Source organism: Garra rufa, chromosome 2 (assembly GCF_049309525.1).
Source record: "Garra rufa chromosome 2, GarRuf1.0, whole genome shotgun sequence".
In the NCBI taxonomy this organism is placed as follows: Eukaryota; Metazoa; Chordata; class Actinopteri; order Cypriniformes; family Cyprinidae; genus Garra; species Garra rufa.
Genome location: NC_133362.1, coordinates 50,630,865 through 50,636,985, shown reverse-complemented (window position 1 = coordinate 50,636,985; position 6,121 = coordinate 50,630,865). Strand labels below are relative to the sequence as shown.

General features: G+C 40.2%; 1 non-coding gene across 1 annotated transcript; it reads right to left on the bottom strand.

Annotated features, from left to right (window-relative positions):
• Positions 1 to 1,110: 1,110 nt before the first annotated feature.
• LOC141326965 (small nucleolar RNA U3) lies at positions 1,111 to 1,326 on the bottom strand. Its single transcript, XR_012354294.1, has one exon. It is a non-coding gene; the product is annotated as a small nucleolar RNA U3 (small nucleolar RNA).
• Between the last annotated feature and the right edge of the window lie 4,795 nt (positions 1,327 to 6,121).

The window sequence follows — 6,121 nt, the reverse complement described above, 5'->3', positions numbered from 1 at the left end:
TATTATTACAGTGAAATAATACATTAAATATGACGGGGCGAGGCGAGCTTGTGTTGCGGACTCGGTGCAACAGAGACGAGAACTGTGACACCGCGTCTCCGCCCGCTCTGATCATACAGGTTTCGTTTTCGAAAATACACACACAAACACACACACACACACACACACACACACACACACACACACACACACACACACACACACACACACACACACACACACACACACACACACAAATGGTTCACTAGCTTTTCTTAATGGTATTACAGTAGTAGAATATAGCCTAAGGTGGATATATAGCGTTTTGCAAAAAAAAAAAAAAGTCATGTTATGTTGTGTATGTTCTGGCCAAAATTAACTCAGAATCTTATTATTATTAATCAACTTTTGTATATACTATTCCATATATTATATATTTATGATTTTTTTTTCTACCAATTTAAGATGTTTGACAATGATAAGATAAGTATGTTGCATTTTGGCATGGTTTTTTGACTTATTTATGAACTATTTATCTACATACAATTAAATAAAAAATATCCTGGATTTGAAGAATATTGTGTCTCTGGCCTTCACTGAGCTCAAGTAATAGTTTTATGTACAAAAATTGTAAATTAACTTGACTGTTGATGTCTTAAATAATAATGTCAAATAACCAACATTTCTCAAAATGGATATATCTCGTTTTGCAACGAAACTCTTCATATATTTTTATCAATGTGCCAGCTATAGAGATGAGCAGCTCTGTGAAACAGCCAATCGGAGCAGAGCTCATTAATATTCATGAAGCTTCCAAAAAAGGCAATAACAGAGCATTTCATTCTAGGGACAAATCCTAGGGTTGTAAATGGTCCTGTAAAACCGTTTCTGGAGATTGTTTGCCCTTTCCTATGCCATATACCTTCTATGCAGATATCAAAGAACAAATTAAAATATTCTCTCAATGCATTTTATGGCAACTTTAAGTTGATAGAACCAGCTGACATCTTATCCTGACATTCTGAATGTCAAGGATGGTGACACCCACCAACAAAAATGTAAAAAAAAAAAAAAAAATCTCAATCATAACAACTCATAAGATTTTTAATCTGATATTTACATTTCTCAGAGACTACTCTGATCATACTCTCTTCTTCTATGCTGCTTAAATGGCACACAGAACGTTCATCAATGGTGTGGAGCATAGGAAATAAACCATTACTCCACACCCGATTCACGCTCAGAAAAGAGTATCAAAGCTCATCACCGTAGTTTAGGAGACACTACACTTTTGAAACACATTTCCTAGTTAGAAACTATAGAAATGATCCCTGAAAGTATAGTCTTGACCTCCATTTTGCAAAACCATCTTAGGCGAGTTCTGACACTTTGAGTCTCAGAGATGGTTACAACCTAACAACAGAGATGAGAAAGGTTACATTTGAATATCCCATCCTCGTCGTTCGGCTCCTTTAGCAGTAATCCTCGGTCCTGGGGACCCCACTCTGCACTTTTTGTGTCTTCCTTATCTGACACACTCAGTTCAGTTCACTGAGTGCTCTACTAATGAGCTGATGGTCTGAATCGGGAGTGTTAAATAAAAGGACCACGGAAAGTGACGAGGTGGTCGAGTGGTTAAGGCGATGCGAGGCTAATCCGTTGTGCTCGGCACACCTTGGTTTGCATGGGTTTGAATCCCATCCTCTTCATTTGATGATTTAGCACCACTGAGAGCCCACCGGAACAGACAGGCCCAACCCGTTTACGATGTGTAGCAATTGAATGACGGCTGTTACTGCACTATTAGAGGATTGAGACTCCCTTAACTTTTGTATACTGTTGAGGACTGACATTACTGGTACTGACTGGTTCATCTGACAAAACATAAAACACCCCCAACACCATCTTGCTCCTCCAACAACTGTCTAAAGAATGAGAAATATGTAACCAATTGAAATTATACTTAATGTGTAGATGAAATCGTAACATCAAATTAAAGATACACAATTATAAACTTGGATTACTCCTAATGTTTAGTCAACACAACAGAGATATGCAGATGATATTTAAAAGACCATTTATTTAGTAAAACACCATCTTATATACAATACTATAATCAAACACACACACAAACACACACACACACACACACACACACACACACACACAGATTAAAGACACAAATTCATCAAAACAAATGTAAAATACAAATACTAAATATTAATACATCAAAAACTTTACATCAAATTGTATATTAATAAGAACAAGAGCTTACAAGATTCTGACACTTGCAGTGTCATGTTATTAAATCATACTGTCAATGAAATCAATCATGTTGTTCAGTGGTGCAAGAACCATAGAACACAGGTACTATAGACAAAGAACAAGTTGATAAACTAATACATCAAAAACTACAATGAAAGGCATATAATATATCATGTGCGCGGAACCAGTGTGGATTAGCTGAGAAGAACAAATTGTTCTATGGTTAGGGAACCAAGAAACCAGTGTGAAGACACGCCCCCTTCACGCACCCATGTGTGCTTTAAAACAGTGGTTGATTACACTTCAGGAAAATTAAAAATTGCAACATCCCAGTGCTGGACCCGTTTCACCATTTTGGACATCTAAATCTACCCAACTCAATCCAAACTGGGGGTCAAGCATGGCGGCAAGTAGATGCGATGATTAAATGGTTGCTCCGGATCTCCCTCGTCCATGTTGATCCTTCGGAAAATTCCTGAGAACCTCTTCTTTAAAGACTTTTTCATCGCTCTGACAATCTGCAGAAAGTGCACTTCCATCTTGATGAGATGCAACCGTAAGTCCAGAATGGTGGGGACCACCATGCTGATAGTAACAGCAGTGTCTCCTTCCGTGAGGTCAGTTGCCTCAGAAAATGGCTCGAGCAAAGCACAAAGGTCGGTCAGCTGAGCCCATTCTCGGCTTGAAAACACCAAATTTTCTGTGTCACTACACATTTCTGTGATGCTCCGGTGGTCAAGTGTGGTGAGAGCCTTTAACTGCTTATAGGTACTATTCCAGCGGGTGTTGTTTGCTGCTGGGATAGACTTATTGGAGCCAAAGTGGGCCTCAAACATGTCCCTATGCTTGCTACTGCTGTGCAGCAGAGTTGTGAATTTACTGGCCTTGGCAATGGCTCTAGCTATTGCCTTTACCTCTTTCATCATGTCATTGATGACGAATTGCAGCGAGTGGGCGAAGCAAGAAAGACGTTCACCTGATGACCATGGCTCTACATGTTCTGCATCCTCCCACATTGTTTCATCATTGAGGTCATCACTGCTGTCACCTTCAGGCTGCTCTACTTCTGGCATCCTCACTTTAAAGGCCCTCTTCATATTGGACGCATTATCCGTCAGAATGTAGCTTATTTTATGCCCAACGCCATACTCCTCAACAATGTTGTCAAATGCTGAGGCGATTCGTTCCCCACACTGCTTCCCTGTGAAACGCCTAGTCTAGCAAAAATGATTTTAAACTGTAAGAATCCTTGTCCTTGCAAGCAACATGAGCGGTAACTCCCAGAAAGGACCGAAGACTCCGGTCAGACCAGAGGTCTGCTGTTATTGCAACATTTGACTGGACATCCAGGGCTTTGATTATGTCTCCCTTAACTTTAACGACAAGGTGAGGTATCAACTTCTCTGTCAAGCTGGTCCTAGACAAGGGAGTGTATTTGCTATCCAGGACATTCAGGAAGCGTCTAAAATGTGGGTTTTCAATGACAGACAGGGGGAGACTGCATCCAACCACAAAGTCCTGGAGGATGGACTGGGTGATGGCCTGTTGCCTGGCTGAATTCGGGGAATATAAGTGGACCATTTGAGCAAACGATGATATTTGAGGCTGTGTGGGGTTGGCTGTTGTCACTGATGCTGCAGATCCTGCTTTGTACTCCAAGTACCTACAAAATAGGGGGAAATGAATCTGTAAGACATCTGTTTCTATTTAACTACAACAAACTTCTGTATCTTACAAGTGCAGTGATATTACATCTATGTGTACAGTCTAAACATCAGGTCTTTGCATAAAAAAACTAAATCCAATCCAGTGTGACACATAAACAAATCCTCATTAAACACAACTGGTTGAAATAATGAGAATACTGGAGTGTTCAAGGTTGCAAGTCCTTAACTTGAGCAGAAATACAGTGTAATGGAATTTCCAAAAGACAACTAACTTCAGCTGTTTGCATATTGCATTATGCCTTCTTAAGTCAGCCAGCTAACAACAGACACAGCAGTATTGACAAGAAATGAAACAAATCTAAAGAAAGAGCTAAAAAAACACTACTCTATAAAGTCAGAAGTTACACGCAGCTGCAGGCGGTGGGATATTTCACCTACTCGCCTGGTTCTAACTTTTTTAAGTAATATTTTAAACACTTCTAAGGGGCCGTTCACATGTCGCGCCTAAAACGCGTGGAAAACGCTAGGCGCGCCGCTTTGTCTTTCTTTCCAAACCGCTCTGTAACTTGGCCTCTAGTGGCGTCTGCTGTTGCTAAGCAACCATGACCTGCGCTCTCCATAATATGCAGAAGTTTCAGCAAAAGATAAATGGATTTTTAGTATTAAAAATTGCTTGTAGTAGCTCTGTTATTAAATTTATTTAAAAATGTTTATTCCTGTACAGCTATGATAAGCTGTTTCTCCAACTCGATGCGGCACGGACGCGCCTGTAAAAAATGAGCGCGTCGCTTCCATTATGCGCGCCAAAGTTTTCCCGCCCACCTACATTTGAAATAACGAACTTGAGCGTGCAAAAGACGCTTCATGTGAACGGCCCCTAAAACAAATGATTAACCATATGAACTGTCACAAACTATTTCCATTTATCTACTTATTGTCATTTCTTGTACTTATTTGTGAACCGTTTATACATGAGGGTACGTGTGTCGTGGGTTACATCATGTCAAAAAGGAGGAAAAATGACCGTCCGTCTCAAGGCTGCTCCGGAAGGCGGACAGACCTTTTTAAAAACTGGACTGTCCATCTTAAAGCTGGACATATAGCCACCCTACCTTATGGGTCAATCACATATTAAACATGCCAATTAAAGCCGATAACGAACCACACTGTAGCAGCCCCTAAAATGCTCACTGAATCTGTTTCGATACATTTCTCCTTCAATGAATTTGCCAAAGTAACGTTAGTAAAATGTTGATTTACGAAGTGCTAGCTGCTGGTATCCACGGATAGAGCTAACGTTAACTACCTGTTAACTAACGTTACCTGTACTTAGCATGTAGTTACACTGACTCTTCACCCGGTTATTTAGAGAGGCTTGCAAAAAATATGTCCCTAAATGACTTAAACCGCACGTGTGACAAGAACACACGATAAACAACAATAATTCAGCAGATAACGTACATGATCTGTTTGGTCAGGTTGGAAAAGTTTTAGACATTGAAAATGGGTAGATAACGTTAGCTTACCTTTCCCTGTGTTTACGTTCCTGGTGTCTGGTGAAGGTTGAAGTGGTCCCGGCTGTTTCTGTCAAGCAGGCTTTACAGAATCTACATTTCGCAGAATGCTTCTTTTATTGGAGGATGTGCAATGGAAGTCTTTGTGATCAACGAAAGCAAATTTCAAATTTCCTCAAACAGAGGAATTCGCTGACATACTGACTGTCACTGTAGTCTACTAACGTTAGCTGCTGGATATGTTCTTGTCTCGTCTTCTTTACGCTCTACGCTACACTCACTGAGGGCATAACGTTATATGGATGGATGAGCGCCAACGGCTGTCGCAAAAAAAAAATATATATAAAAAATACATGCATGTGATTGGTTGCATTTGATTTGAAGGGCGCAAAATATTAATGTTGCGTTATCAAACGTTGTGTTGTCGTGGATACCAAAGATTCTAGAGCGTGTAGTTTTTTTTTTTTTTTGAGCATGTAGTAACGTTACTGCTAAATCCCCGACCACTATGACGGTCTGAGACAGCGAGACCTTGACAAGACCGAGAAGTTCGAGACCAAGACAAGACCAAGACCAAAGACCGTCAAGGCCGTGACAAGACCGAGACCACGTAAAAGTGGTCTCGAGACATACATCACTACAAATGATAAATCAAATTCTCAAACCAACATTGCAAATGGCAAATCAAATGCTCAA